General features: G+C 43.7%; 1 long non-coding RNA gene across 1 annotated transcript; it reads left to right on the forward strand.

Annotated features, from left to right (window-relative positions):
* Window positions 1-10,271: 10,271 nt before the first annotated feature.
* Window positions 10,272-11,232, forward strand: LOC132858003 (uncharacterized). The gene is made up of 3 exons (XR_009649611.1): window positions 10,272-10,433; window positions 10,756-10,815; window positions 11,157-11,232. It is a non-coding gene; the product is annotated as an uncharacterized LOC132858003 (long non-coding RNA).
* Window positions 11,233-16,370: the final 5,138 nt, after the last annotated feature.

The raw sequence follows: 16,370 nt of genomic DNA on the forward strand, positions 1-16,370 counted from the left end.
GAAGTGCTCCAAGGCCCATATGACCACCAAACACTCCTTTTCTGAGGTAGAGTACGGTCTTTCAGCCTTGTGCAGGGTGCGACTTGCATAAGCCACCACAACATCTCTGCCCTTGTCGTCTCTTTGGATGAGAGCAGACCCAAGTACCACATCACATGCAACAGTATGGACAAAGAAAGGTAGCAAAAAGTTGGGAAACACCAGGATAGGTGCAGAAGTCAGTTTAGCTTTCAGGAAGTCCATAGCTGCCTGACATTCACTGGACCAAACAAAGGGAACATCCGTCCTGGTAAGAGCAAAGAGTGGTTCTGCGTGACGAGCATACTCATGGATAAAGCGTCTGTAGTAACTTGTAAGACCCAAAAATTGTCTGACTTGTTTGACACAAGTGGGTGGCATGAACTCAATCACAGCTCTTACTTTTTCCACACATGGCCGGATGCCCCCTGCCGTAACATTGTAGCCAAGAAAGGTGAGCTCGCTTCTGCAGAATTGGCACTTTGCATGCTTAACCGACAGGCCTGCAGTTTCCAGCCTTGTAAGTACAATGATCTGCTGGTCAAAAGTGGGTGAAGCCACGACAATATCGTCTAGGTAGACGGCACAAGACATAAATGAGCCCAGCAAGGACAGAGTTCATCAGCCTCTGGAACGTGGCCGGAGCGTTGCACAATCCGAACGGCAAGACCAGGAACTGGTATAACCCACAGTGAGAGAGGAACGCAGTCATAGGCTTGGACTTCTCTGACATTGCCACTTGCCAATAGCCCCTGGCTAATTGTAGATGAAACTACCCCTTGCCAAAAAGTCGAGTGAATCATCGATCCTCGGAAGAGGGTACGAGTCTTTAACCATGAGATTATTAAGTGCCCGATAGTCAACACAAAACCTGGGTTCTCCCGATGGTTTAGGAACAATTACGACCGGGGCGGCCCAAGGGCCCGAAGCAGGTTCGATTATTCCCTCCCTCAGCATATCCTTGATTTGAGATTCAATGAGCTCCTTCTTAGCAGGAGAAGTACGGTAAGGGGCAAGGTGAACTGGCTTAGCGTTTTCAGTATCAATCCCATGTACAACGAGAGACGTGTAACCCAGATGACCATCAAACAACACTCCAAAAGACTCAAGCAGTTCAGTAAGCATGCATTTCTGATCCATGTCAATTGCAGCCTCGTTAACTTTGTCAGACAAGAGGGAAGAATCAATTCCCAAGCATGAGACATTCGAGGTTTCCAACAAGTTTATACCCTCTACTTCCTCGGAAGGTGGCAAGACATCACCTAGGACTACAGTCCTGGAGGGTACATGAAGAGTCACTGAGGAGCTCATCAAGAAGTCCATCCCCAGGACAACTGGAGAGGAAAGATTTTCAAAAACAGCAAATTGTTGATAGAAGCGCTGACCCATGAAACCCAGCGACAGCCAGATTAAACCAAGTGGGCAGCAAGGCGCACCATCTGCAAGCTGAACAGGGGGTGAAGACCAAGATTTCATGCGTGTCAACCCCCCAGGTAAGTTCGAAACCACAGCCGATTGTACTGTGGACAAGGATGCACCGGTGTCAAGAGTGGCATCAAAAGCATGCCCGTAAAGATTTACTTTCCCCCGAAAGGAGTATTCCAGTGTGAAGTAGAAGCCACATCCTCAACATGACCCAGCACTTGGTCTCTTACGGGCGTAGTACGTGAACGAGGCGTATTTACATCAGATGCTGCGATTTCCTCCTCCGTTGTGCTTCACCGTCCTCTGGGAGGCGAACGCTGCATCCCTCGTGTGGAACAGTTTGGGGAAGTACGAGTAGTAAAACCCGGCAAAGAACATTTAAAACAATGGACGTCTTTAACTGGCGCACCGCTAGGTTGAGTCTTAGGCAAACAGCCAATGCTCGGACCAAGAACTGCATGAAGCTCATGAGCTCGTAAAAGAAGGTCCATGGCTGATGGCATGGGCGTGCCATATAGCGCGAGTCTGTATTTCTCGAGCGCATGTTTCCGTATCACATCAATTTGCTTCTGCTGAGGTAGAGGGGTTTTCAGTTTACGGAACTCGCCCAGTATATGAGCGACAAAGGTAGGTAGGGGCTCCTCAGGCATTTGCCTATGGTCTAAAATACCCCTCAGGATACGTTCTTGACTGTCTGAAGGTAAATAGACAATCTTGAAGAACTCACAGAACTGAGCCCAAGAGGTTACCTGAGTGCAAAGTACAGAGAACCACTTCCTTGGCTCCTTAGACAAGAAACGTGGAAGCTCGAGAAGCATTTGTGCATCCGTGAGGTCCAGAGAGGTTCTGTAACTGTTAACTGACTGAAGCCATTCCTCAGGACTCAGGGAGCCATCAGCAGCAAACACAGGTGGTTCAAGTCGTGAATGTAACAACAATGAGGAAAGAGCATTTACTGTGCTATTCAGACTAATAGTGTATGGTTTCGTAACAGTTGGCATTTCCTCATAGCAGGCATTTGATGGCACTAACCTTTGGGCCGTTGGCTGACTGCTGGTCATACCGTAAGGGGTCGAACTGGCCACTGGAGTGTGATGCGGTCTGACAGGTGTTGTGCTCTCATTCCATTCTATGCACTCCAACATGCCTTTCTGCAGGTCAAACGAGTCACGAACACATCACCGTAGGACCATCACCTCAGCCCGTAACTGTCGCACTTGAGTTCTCAAGTCGCCAACATGTGGCTGCGCCCCCACCTGTTGTGAGGGAGAATCATCGACTGCAGACCTGTTATCTAAATCAAACTGAAGGTCTAGGTGGTGAGAAGCCATATTGTACACAAGCACAAGTAACCATTAACTGGACTTAAATGGAATGGAAGAAAGAAAAAAAAAACACTATTTAGACAATAATATAGTACAGGAATATTGTTATACAAACAGCATAAAAATATTCTCCTGATGTACCAGACAGCAAAATTCACCTCACAGTATAACACAGCTTTGCTTAATACAGCAAGTGTTAGCACATAATAAAGTCCAAGCAAACAGTTCTAATATATCACCCACTGTAATGTTCCCCCCGTGTCCGATTAACCAGGGCGACAGTCCACACCCATACTTCGGAATAAGGAAATGCACAGTCTGAATTTGAGATAGGGAAAAAGTGTTGAAAAACAGAACCAATCCACGAGTTATGTCCACTTACAGTTCAGGGTTTAACAAAAATACGCTCCTCGCCGATGTATATCACGTGAGCGTTTAGACGACAAACAACGCAAACATGTCCGGGCACGTCCAGGCCCGGCACAACACAGTTCAATTGGTAATGAATGTCAACAAGTGAAACAGCGACACATCAACTGAAGAGAAATGAAAGGGAAAAGAAAAATATATATATATATATACATATATATATATATATATATATATATATATATATATATATATATATATATACATATATCGTCCAAATACCATACAACTACACGGATTGTCAGTATTGTAGAGAATTCAACTAGAATATGCACACAATTTTGTCGAACTGAAGCATTCAACAGTAACACAAAATGGCCGCGGCCGACCGCATGTTGACCACTGTTAGCATGCTAATCAACACGATTCGCCAGCTGTAAAAACTGCAAAACTTCTCCATTCGTGGAAATCATCCTCACCAAGGGGGTGGCGAAACAAACGCCAATATCCATGCAGGTGGTAGCAGACGTCAATCATCAGGAGCCAGCAATCCAACGGAAATATACATCCAACAAGGAAACTTGAAGATTCAGTCGTTCGGGCGACAATTTGTAACGTGGTCGGAGTGTTACATTTGACCCGGAGAAAAACAAGGTGGCTTAAAAAGGAATAAAAAATTCCAAAAAAACAGCAAGTTATCCCGAAAAGCCTTTGTATTTGATCCTCTTCAGCAATTACATCCAACATACACACATGTAAACGGAGTATCAGGACGCTCATATCAGGTAACATGGAAGGGAGTGACATCTGCTCCACGCAGACTCTCCACTGGCGTCCCACAGAGCTCAGTACTTGGTCCTCTTCTTTTCTCCCTGTATACTCACTCTCTTGGTGAAGTTATTTCCTCATGTGGGTTCTCTTACCACTGCTATGCTGATGATACACAACTTATCTTCTCTTTCCCACCCTCAGATGCCACAGCTTCTGACCGGATCTCAGCATGTCTGGCAGAAATTTCATCATGGATGACTGCTCATCAGTTAAAGCTCAATCCTAGCAAAACTGAACTGCTGTTCATCCCAGGTGATTCATCCCCAGGTCATGATCTTGCTATATCCTTGCACAACGATCTGATCTCCCCTTCAGCCACAGCTCGCAACCTTGGGGTAACCATGGACAATCAACTGTCCTTTTCCTCTCATGTTGCTAATGTGACTCGCTCTCTACAACATTAGAGGGATTTGGCCATTTTTGTCCACACAGGCTGCTCAGGTACTTGTTCAGTCTCTTGTCATTTCTAGACTGGATTACTGTAACACACTGCTGGCAGGTCTACCTACGAACGCAGTCCGTCCTCTGCAAATGATCCAAAATGCAGCTGCCCGGCTTGTTTTCAACCTGCCAAAGTTCTCGCATACCACCCCGCTGTTGCGATCCCTCCGCTGGCTTCCGGTAGCTGCACGCATCAGATTCAAAACACTGATGCTGGCCTACAAAGCCAAAAATGGACCAGCTCCCTCTTACCTCAAAGCCCTCATCACTCCGTGCACTGCACCCCGCACCCTCCGATCTACCAGCACTGCTCGACTGGTTCCACCATCTCTCAGGGTAAGAGGCAAGTATACTACAAGACTCTTCTCTGTACTGGCACCAAGGTGGTGGAATGAACTTCCCCTAGAGGTCCGGACAGCTGAGTCACTGGATATTTTCAAGCGGCGGTTGAAGACCTACTTATTCAGGAAACACGTCAACTAGCACTTCTTTCCTTATCTTTTGCATTTAAAAAAAAAAAAAAAAAACTCTGACACTTTTTCACTGTAACTTTGAACAAATGTTTTAAACTCATGGTATCTTAAGTATGTAACTTAGTGAGCCAGCATTAATGTATTCAATGTTAGAGATTTAAGCACTTATGTACGTCGCTCTGGATAAGGGCGTCTGCCAAATGCTGTAAATGTAACTGTAAACTTCGCGCTAGCTCTCCCTGGTGCATGCGCACTCACCTGTCTAAGCGCATACGTCAGCAGAACTCTCATAAAGGCACAGTAACACATAAACCATTACAGTATTAAAGTGGCCGTTACAAAGTGATAACAGAAGCTATGTTTTATTTTGAGTTAAAAAAAATAACTTACAGGGTTACAGTGGCATTCCATGTCCCTAGAGCCAGATTCCGTGTCCGGGGATTGGGTTGCCGGGGCTCCCGCCTTCAACTGCCACCCAATCCACATTGCACCAGCCCCTTACGGTTTCTCCTGCAGGTGGTGGGCCCACAGGAGATCGGCCCCACGTCGCTCCTTTGGGCTGAGCCCGGCCGGGCACCATGGGGTAAGACCCGGCCACCAGGCGCTCGCATGCGAGCCCCAACCCCGGGCCTGGCTCCAGGGTGGGGCCCCAGTTGCGCCATACCGGGCGACGTCACGGACCTTGCTTTATTTCTCTTCATAAATGGGTTTTGAACCGCTCTTTGTCTGGCCCGTCACCCAGGACCTGTTTGCCTTGGGAGACCCTACCGGGGCAAAAATCCCCAGACAACATAACTCCTAGGATCATTCAGGCAGGCAAACCCCTCCACCAAAATAAGGTGGCGGTTCAAGGAGGGCCGACCGGGGACTCCGTCGTTCTACTGGGGGACTTCAATGCTCACGTGGGCAGCGACAGTGACACCTGGAGGGGCGTGATTGGGAGGAACGGCCCCCCCGACCTGAACCCGAGTGGTGTTCTGTTATTGGACTTCTGTGCTAGTCACAGTTTGTCCATAACGAACACCATGTTCAAGCATAAGGGTGTCCATCAGTACACATGGCATCAGGACACCCTAGGTCGGAGGTCGATGATTGACTTTGTGGTTGTTTCATCTGACCTCCGGCCGTATGTCTTGGACACTCAGGTAAAGAGAGGGGTGGAGCTGTCAACTGATCACCACCTGGTGGTGAGTTGGATCCGATGGCCGGGGAGGAAGTTGGACAGACTTGGCAGACCCAAACGTACTGTGAGGGTCCGCTGGGAACGTTTGGCAGAGTCTCCGGTCAGAGAGATCTTCAACTCCCACCTCCGGCAGAGCTTCAACCAGATCCCGAGGGAGGTTGGAGACATTGAGTCTGAGTGGACCATGTTCTCCACCTCCATTGTCGACGCGGCCACGCGGAGCTGTGGCCGTAAGGTCTCCGGTGCCTGTCGTGGCGGCAATCCCCGAACCCGGTGGTGGACACCGGAAGGGATGCCGTCAAGCTGAAGGAGTCCTATCGAGCCTGGTTGGGCCGATAGTCGAACCTCTGATTCAGGAGGAACAATCCGGGTTTCGTCCCGGTCGTGGAACACTGGACCATCTCTATACCCTCACCAGGTTGCTGGAGGGTTCATGGGAGTTTGCCCAACCAGTCCACATGTGCTTTGTGGATCTGGAGAAGGCATTCGACTCTGTCCCTCGTGGTGATCTGTGGGGGGTGCTCTGGGAGTATGGGGTCCGGGGCCCTCTGCTAAGGGCTGTCCGGTCCCTATATGACCGGAGCAGGAGTTTGGTTCGCATTGCTGGCAGTAAGTCAGACTTGGTTTCGGTTTTCAGCCGAATGTGAAGCGGCGGGGATGGGAATCAGCACCTCCAAGTCCGGGGCCATGGTTCTCAGCCGGAAAAGGTTCTTTCCGGTTCTTTGTTCACGAGTGAGGGAAGGATGGAGCGGGAGATCGACAGGCGGATCGGTGTATCTTCTGCAGTGATGCGGTCGATATACCGGTCTGTTGTGGTGAAGAAAGAGCTGAGCCGCAAGGCAAAGCTCTCTATTTACCAGTCAATCTACGTTCCTACCCTCACCTATGGTCATGAGCTTTGGGTCATGACCGAAAGGACAAGATCCCGGATACAGGCGGCCGAAATGAGTTTCCTCCGCAGGGTGGCTGGGCGCTCCCTTAGAGATAGGGTGAGGAGCTCGGTCACTCGGGAGGAGCTCAGAGTAGAGCCGCTGCTCCTCCACATCGAGAGGAGTCAGCTGAGGTGGCTCGGGCATCTGTTCCGGATGCCTCCTGGACGCCTCCCTGGGGAGGTGTTCCGGGCATGTCCAACCGGGAGGAGGCCCTGGGGAAGACCTAGGACATGCTGGAGGGACTTTGTCTCTCGGCTGGCCTGGGAACGCCTCGGTATTCCCCCGGAGGAGCTGGAGGAAGTGTCTGGGGAGAGGGAAGTCTGGGCGTCCCTGCTCAGACTGCTGCCCCCGCGACCCGGCCCCAGATAAGCGGTAGAAGATGGATGGATGGATGGGTTACAGTGATTATTGTCATTTTGATTTATTTAATCACACTAAACTTATAACTCAGTATTTGCTGAAAGATGAAAAAAGACAAATGGTATTTTATTTTGAAGCTGTGTTTATTTCATAGTGAACATTGAGTGTTTGTAACAGAGGAGGATTTAAGTTGTGAATGTCTAATAAATCCCCTCTCTCTCTTTCTCCTGAGCGAGATGAAAAACGGATGCAGAGTTTGTGTCTCATTTATTTCTCCTGTTTCCAGAGAGAGTATATAAGCTGTTTATGTGGTGCCAGTCGGTACCTGTAACATCTTCTGTCTCACACTGTGTACACCAGGTTATACAGATGCACTTTATGTGTCTAGGACTAACTTACTTTAAGTCCTTAACTCTGTCCTTGTTCTATGTAGCTCCATAGTCCTGGAGAAACGTTGTCTCATTTCACTGTGTACTGTGTCAGATTTATAGTTAAATAACAATAAAAGCTTTTTGACTTCTTGACTTGACCTGATTTTGGATCCGGAGTGGCCGCTGACTGCTACTGCCACGCCGCCATCTTGGAACATCAATAATGACCTCAGAAATAACGCTGACCGTTAGTTCATCAGAAGGACTTGGTTGTACAATTCCACTTGACTATAAACTTGTGAAGAAAGGACATTATTTACATTTATATCATTTACTGATGATACTACGCTCATCGGTCTCATCCAAGATGGTGATGAGTCTGCATACCGGCAGGAGGTGAAGCGGCTGGGGCTATGATGCAGTCTGAACAGTCTGGAGCTAAACACCCTCAAAACTGTGGAGATGATAGTGGACTTTAGGAAAGACCCCTCAACACTACTCCCCCTCACAATATCCAACAGCCCGGTGTCATCTGTGGAGGCCTTCAAGTTTCTGGGCACTACCATTTCCCAAGACCTGAAATGGGAGTGCAACATAAACTTCATCATCAAAAAGGCCCAGCAGAAGATGTACTTTCTACATCAATTAAGGAAGTTTGGTCTGCCAAACACTGCCAAATTCTACACTGCAGTCATTGAATCTGTCCTGTGCAAATTCATCACCATCTGGTTTGGTGCAGCAACAAAACAGGACAGGAACAGACCGCAACGCACAGTAAAAACAGCAGAAAAAATAATTGGCGGCCCCCCTGCCCACTCTCCAGGACTTGTACGACACAAGAACCAGAAACCGGGCAGTAAAAATCACCACTGACCCTTCACACCCTGGACACAACCTTTTTCAGCTCCTCCCTTCTCTCGGGCGCTACAGAACTTTGCTTACTAAAACTGCCAGACACAGGAACAGTTTCTTTCCCCAGACAATCACCCTGATTAACAACTCACCATAATTATATTCACTGCTTCATATCTATAAGTACTGCATTATCAGGACTGTCAGTCATCACATCACCTGTATATATTACACACTACTGCTGCTGTATATTGTACAAACAAAGATAATATTACACAATATTGTTATTTACACTCCCACACTTTATGTACATAACTGATCGTTCATATTCTATATTCATATTTTATATATTTTATTCATTCTTTATTCATATTTTATACTCATTCTGTCTATATTGTATCTCATCGTCTGCATTGTTTTCTTGTATAGTTTGTATAGTATAGTGTTACAGTATTTATGTCTGTACTTTTGAGAGTCACAAACTGCTGGAACCAAATTCCTTGTGTGTGTCAACACACTTTGCCAATAAACCTGATTCTTATTCTGATTCTGATTAAAAAAAGCCTGAGCTCCTTTTTTCTGTAAAGCAGCAGCTTCTCTCTCCCTGTTACAATATAACACAAAACTTAGGAAACCTTAACCAACGAACCCACTCACTCTCTCAGTGCAGGAAAATGGCAGAGGCCAGTATTTCAGTAGCTCAGGATCACTTCAGATGTCCAGTGTGTCTGGATCTCCTGAATGACCCAGTGGCTACTCCCTGTGGTCACAGTTTCTGTAAGGTGTGTATTAATGATCACTGGGATCAGGAGGATGTGAAGGGCATCTACAGCTGTCCTCAGTGTAGAGAGACTTTCACTCCAAGGCCTGTTCTACGCTGGAACAACATGCTGGCTGAAGTGGTGGAGAAACTGAAGAAGACTAAACTCCAAGCTCCCAACGTGTGTACGATGGAAGAACACAAAGGTCATGATACAGTTTCAGCTAAAGCAGAAAGAACTAAAAAACAGGTGAGAACTGGATATTATTATTCTTTTTTAAGTTAATTTCTACAAATTCTATTTCTAATCTAATTTCTATTGAGGTGATCTGATTGGTTATATGACCGTCATTCAGTGTAAGGTGGATTTTTATTAAAAGTCAAAGTGTGTTTTGTAAAGATGTGTGAAACAGCTCAGACCAGTCAGTGTACTTTAAACAGCCAACGGCATGATGATGATGATGATGATGATTAACACAGTCATGTGCCACTTTATTTTGATTTCAAAGTCTATTTTGTTTTGCTTCTAAAAGTGTTGCAGCTTCTTTAAGACACATTTATATTTACTTTATATTTATATATGCACACACACTACAAATTCAAATTTAAATTCTAATTCAATTTATTGAATTAGAATTAGCTTCGCACTTGAACCCTAAATATATATAAAAAAATACATACAATTAAAGTTTAAAATGAATATAAAAATATTAATGTAAGATGTAAAATATTATATATCTACATATAACATATGGTGTAATACCAGTGGAAGATGTTTAAGGTCATTTTCGAGTACAAACAACACCTTCAACTAAACGAGTGAGTGAAAGTGATTGTGGAAATGTAAAAAGAACCCTGAGCTGGAGATCTAAAGATTCATTCGTTCCTCTCGTCCACTTTTCTCCTTCTCTCTGATGTGTTTCCTCTCTGTAGAGTTTCCCGTCTCTCTGTGTTTCTCCTGGATGTGACGACTCACCCAGCTTCACTGTCAATCAACATCTCTCATTTGATGGAGTGAGGAAATCTCTCTCAGATCTGAAAAAACGAGTCGAACAAATCTGTGAGGAGGAATTCAACAAAATCAGACCACAAGGTGAACAAACAAACATTGTTTCTGTATCACAGTAAAAAGAGCCATAAAATTCATCTAACAGAAATAAGAAGTAAGCAGGAACAAGACTGCAGAAAATCACACAGTATTAGCATCAGTCTTGTAAATGACATCAAGATCAATTTAGCAGACAAACAAAGTACAAATCTTACATTTGTGGAGAAAATCCTAGCTGATGAATAAATTGAGATGGTGACGTTGTTGACATCTGAAATAAACGTGAGGAAGCAAATTTTTCACATTCACACTTTAAACTGTTTGCACCTCATTTTTTTGTCTCCATTTTGTCTCTGTGTCTCCAAAGCTGCAGCAGTTCAGATGATTTTACCTTCAGAACCAAAGAGCAGAGAAGATTTTCTGCAGTGTAGGTTTTACACACACACACACACACACACACACACACACACACACACACATACACACACACAAATACACACAGACACACACACACACACTAACGCATGCACACACAGACACACACACACAGAGTCACACACACACACAGACACATACACACAAACGCACGCGCACACAACACACACACACACACACACACACAGTGTTAAAATGTCTGTATTGTTGATCTAAATCTGATCCATGTATATAGAGCTGCATTAGGAGGATAGAAACACAGACAGGTGTCTCACACACACTTATTATAAATCCTGTGATTAACATCTAACATGTGGACATTTATTACTGTAGATTTCTGTTATCTGTCTCTGGATCTAAACACAGCACATCCTGAACTCATTCTGTCTGAGAAGAACAGAGTGGTGAGATGGAGTGAGACACAACAGCGATACTCTGATCATCCAGAGAGATTTGACTCCTGGCCTCAGGTGTTGTGTAAGGAGAGTGTGTGTGGACGTTGTTACTGGGAGGTGGAGTGGAGCGGTTATGTGGACATATCAGTGTCATATAAAGAGATCAGCAGGAAAGGAGGGGGTGTTGAGTGTGGGTTTGGACACAACAGTCAGTCCTGGTGTCTGTGGTGTTTATCTTCCTCTGTCTCTTTCTATCACAACAACATTTATACTGAGCTCCGAGGTCCAACATCCTCCAGAATAGGAGTGGATGTGGATCACAGTGCAGGAATTCTGTCCTTCTACAGCGTCTCTGACACCATGAGGCTCCTCCACAGAGTCCACACCACATTCACTCAGCCTCTATACGCTGGATTCTGTATGTGGAGTAATAAATCATCTGTGAGGTTTTGTGATCCAAAATAAAAAGTTAGTAAAAGTGTTCATAAAAACTATAAGTGAGGTGTGAGATTTAATTTGTCCCTGAGCTACACTGGACATTTTGTGTGCAGAAACTGGAACAGTAATGAATGCAGAATGTAGAAACAGACTATTTAACTCTATGCACTATTAGGATGGGTTTATTATAGTTGATATAAAAATGTTCAATGTCTCCTCAGAAATAATAAACTTTACTCAAACTGCTCTATCTTTCTGTGCTGCTTGCTGGTGGAAACACAACCTACTGTGTGTAAAAGTACCGAGTTTACGGAGCCCGCCTGGTCGCCCCTTGGAGAAAAGAAAACAAGACCCGCAAATCTGTGATCTCGGTTTTGTAATTCGTCCCTTCAGTTTATAAATCGAACTCACAACTTTACAAATTTTACAAATCATGTGCACGGACTAATAAACCATACGCACGACTTAACAATCCATGCTCTCAGATTTGTAAACCGTACCCTCAGTTTTTGTAATCCGTACCCAAAAATTCATAAACCATGAGCACGCTTTCGCAATTCGTACCCACGGTTTTGCAATCTGTATTCATGGATTTGTATCCCAAATTCAGGTCAAACAACTCGGAGTGCTCTTGGGAACATTAATGTTCAGCATGGAAACAGTCCCAACACTGATTCAAGATCTACTGATACAAGACTTACTGACCACGTTCTCCATATGAAAATGAAAAATGAAATTACATCTTTGCTGATTCAGCAACAGTGTTTGTCATCTTTGCCAAAAAAGGAAATTCAAGTGTTTGATGGAAATCCTCTGCATTTTCATGCCTTTATGAAATCCTTTGAAAGCGGGGTGGAGTGCAAATGTAGCCACCCTAATGATTGACTTTCTTGAACAGTACACCAGGAGTCATCCAAGAGAGATTGTAAGAAGTTGCATATGCCTGCTGATCGGGGTTATTTAAGAGCCAAGTCTTTACTACAAGTGAAAATATCAAAGCTTTACAAGATTATAGTCTGTTTTTAAGAAGTTGTTGTAATTGCATGGAAGATATTCAGTATTTGCATGAGATGAATACACCTACTAACATGCTGACTGTAGTGAAGAAATTACCATACAAATTAAGGGAAAATGGAGGTCAAGCAATCAAAAAGCTACTTTTATCCATGTTGTCAACTTTGTTGAAAGACGAGTAAAAATATCCAGTATTTGGAGATATTCAGGATGCTACAACACTGACAGGAAATAAATCATCAAACAAAGAAAAGCTTCAGTCTTGTTTTAAACCTAAAAGAAGCAGTTTTGCTACTACTGTTACAACAATAGAAAGGAAATCAGGAACTGGAATGAACAGAAAAGAAACTGTTTCACCTAGCAACAAAAGTTGTTTCTTTTGCAGATGTGAACACACTATGGAATTATGCCCTCTATTGGAAAAGAGGAGTCATAATGAAAAGATTGCATTTCTTAAGGAGAATGGCATTTGTTTTGGTTGTATATCAGTAAAGATTGTAAAAATCGCCTTTCATGCAAAGTGTGTAGTCTTAAGCACCCTAGTATATTTCACATCTATCCAAGTGAGAAGGTGACCAATTCAAGACAAGTTGGTAGACAAACAAATGCTGTAATGGGCAGTGCTTTGGAATTTGAATACAGTGGATTTATTGGGGCTGGTGAATATCAATGCAAACTGTCAATAGACCCTGTGCAAGTAAAATCTAAAAAGGGAAATAAGACTGTGATTACTTATGATTTTCTGGGTCAAGGAAGTACAGCAGTCTTTTGTACATCTGGACTGATGAACAGACTTGGTCTGTCAGGTAAAAGGACTAACATTCTCTTACGTACTATGGGTCAGGAGAAAGTCACAACTACCAACATTGTTTCCAGTTTAGAGGTGGCCAGTGTTGAGGAATTTCTGAGCTTTGAGAGCTTTAAAGTATAAAGTATCACACTGGTAGACACGGGCAAGAGTAAAAAAGGTTTCACAATTTATTGTGCTCAGCTGCGCAGCAGGTCCCAACACTCGGCATATAGCATGAGGGATGAAGGGCCACGATCATTGATTACATCAAGATTTTATAGACAGAACTCAAGAAAATAAGATATGTAAAAGCAAAACATCATCAATCATTGGCTCAAAATCGTCGCATGATCATCTCCTGACCAAGCTAATCTGACCAGGCCAAGGTCTGCTAGAAGGCCTAATTCCCGACAACTCATCTCCAGTCCCTACTGCCCTTGTCATAATCTTAAGAAAACAACCTATGACAATGTCAGTCTCTGGTCATTATGCACACAGGGTAAAAGCATAGAAGGACAAGGCCTTATGAACATCTTTAGATTAGAAATTTCCACCACAATTCCCCACTTTTGTCCATGGGACAATACACAAAACTTTACTAATCATTAATCTAATTAAATCTAGACCCTAAATAATATATGCTATTACCAATAATCAACTACTTAATCAACTACTCGATCCACAGTATTATTAATCATTTGCTTAATTAGTATCAATTAATTAGTTATGAATATATTCCCATATGGCTTAAGCTAATTTTAATCATGTATAATCTCACATCAGCATATCATTTCCCCTGTAAGGTTTTCATGAGTGCGTCATAAAATACATAATCTTCAGTGGACAGTACGCTGTTTTTGTGGGACAGAACCCACAAACACTCTTTTCTGCATTCTCTTTTATTAACAGGCAGAACATAAGGATGCCAATGGTCCCTAGGATTCTAGGGTGATAGTTAACAAGGCTCCTCATCTTAACAGGAGCTTCTACCTTGCCTACTTTGATCGCCCTTTGAAGTCAGATCTTTGTGTGTGCGCATGTGTGTATATGTCAGTCTGGGGTCGTAGTCAGTATGTAATATTGTAAAGTTATCTACTATTGTAAATGTCACATTTACCTCTCTCACTTAGTTTATTAACATTTAATTTCATTAACATTTATTTGTGTTCACATTTGTGTGTGTGTCGATGTTACTCTCTCAGATGATGCTGCTTCTTCTCAGTGTTGGAAAGTAGGTGTTATACCGGTGTTTCTTCTGTTTTCTTCTGACTCAGACACTTTACACATTGTAGAGACGTCACCTTGTGCCCTGATGCTCCCTTTTGTTCCTCTTAGCAATTGTCGATTGCTGGTTTTTCCTCTGGCTCAGGAACCCGCTTACAGTGGCTAACGTGATTCCATGTTGCTCTCTCTGCAACTTTCACCGCAGTCTGTGTGGTCAGAAATACCTGAAAGGGTCCCTTTCCTTCACCACCACCCAGTCACCTGGTTTGAGATTGTACAGATCTGTTTGCATCACTTTGGGCAGTGCCTCCTTCACCTGCTTATGGATCTGAGACAAAATATTCTTTCTGAATATTCTGTTGTCATGAAAGACCTCATTTCTAACGGTTATGCTGAGAGAGTGCCAGCTGAGGACTTGAAACGTAGTGATGGTAAAGTATGGTATATACACCATCACAGTGTTTACCACCCTCGGAAAGGAAAGCTCCGGCTTGTATTTGATTGTGGTGCTACATTTCAAGGGATGTCTTTCAATACCCAACTATTACAGGGACCACAGGGACAGGGACCTTACAAGTTCATTGATTGGAGTAATAACTATATTTAGGAAGGAACAAGTTGTGATCATGGCAGATGTTGAAGCTATGTTTCATCAGGTCAGGGTGCCGAAAGATGATGCAGATCTGTTGAGATTTCTTTGATGGCCTAATGGTGATCTTACTCAAAACATGGTGGAGTATCGTATGGTTGTGCATCTCTTTGGAGCTTCTTCGTCACCTAGCTGTGAATATTTTGCTCTCAGAAGGTGTTCACAAGATTTCAGTGAGAAAGTTACTGATGCAATCTTGCATAGATTTTACGTGGATGACTGTTTACTGTCAGTAAATTCAGAGGATAAAGCTGCTTCTCTGTATCATGACCTTGTTGCTATATGTGCAAAGGGAGTTTTTACATTGACAATATGGTTCAGTAACAACCGAGATGTTCTGGCAAAAATTCCAGAAGAGTTCAGAGCAAAAAATGTAAAGGATTTGGACCACAATTTACTTCCAGTGGAGAGAGTTCTAAGAGTTCAATGGTGCATACAATCTGATGCCTTCAAGTTTAAGATTGAGTTGCAGCAAAGACCTTTGACCAAAAGAGGGATCAAGACTTGTGGAAACTGGGCTGGGATGATATAATTCCTGCTTTAAGTGCTTTAAGTGCTCAGGAGTGGATTAGTTGGTTTAATGGATTACATCATTTGAAAAACTTCAAGACTGATAGATGCTTCAAACCTGTGGGTTTCTGAGAAGTGAGAACAGCAATTATATCATTTTTCTGACGCTACTGAAGATGGTTATGGAGTAGTTACTTACCTGCTTTTACATGATGTCAGCTCACAAGTGGGAAAATCTAGAGTAGCTCCTCTGAAGCCAGTGTCTATCCCTTGTATTGAACTTACAGCAGCAACATTTGCAATTCAAATGGATTCATTGCTGAGAACAGAACTGTCCATGCATCTTCAAGACAAACAGTCTTTTTGGACAAACAGTCCTTCTGTACTGAAATCCATTAAAAATAAAGTCTTTAGGTACCAAATCTTTTTTGCTGACAGAGTTTCAGAAATCCTTAAGGTGTCTCAACCATCACAATGGCGGTATGTAAACACTGCTTTAAATCCAGCAGATATAGCTTCTAGAGGGC

Source organism: Tachysurus vachellii, chromosome 15, assembly GCF_030014155.1.
Source record: "Tachysurus vachellii isolate PV-2020 chromosome 15, HZAU_Pvac_v1, whole genome shotgun sequence".
In the NCBI taxonomy this organism is placed as follows: domain Eukaryota; kingdom Metazoa; phylum Chordata; class Actinopteri; order Siluriformes; family Bagridae; genus Tachysurus; species Tachysurus vachellii.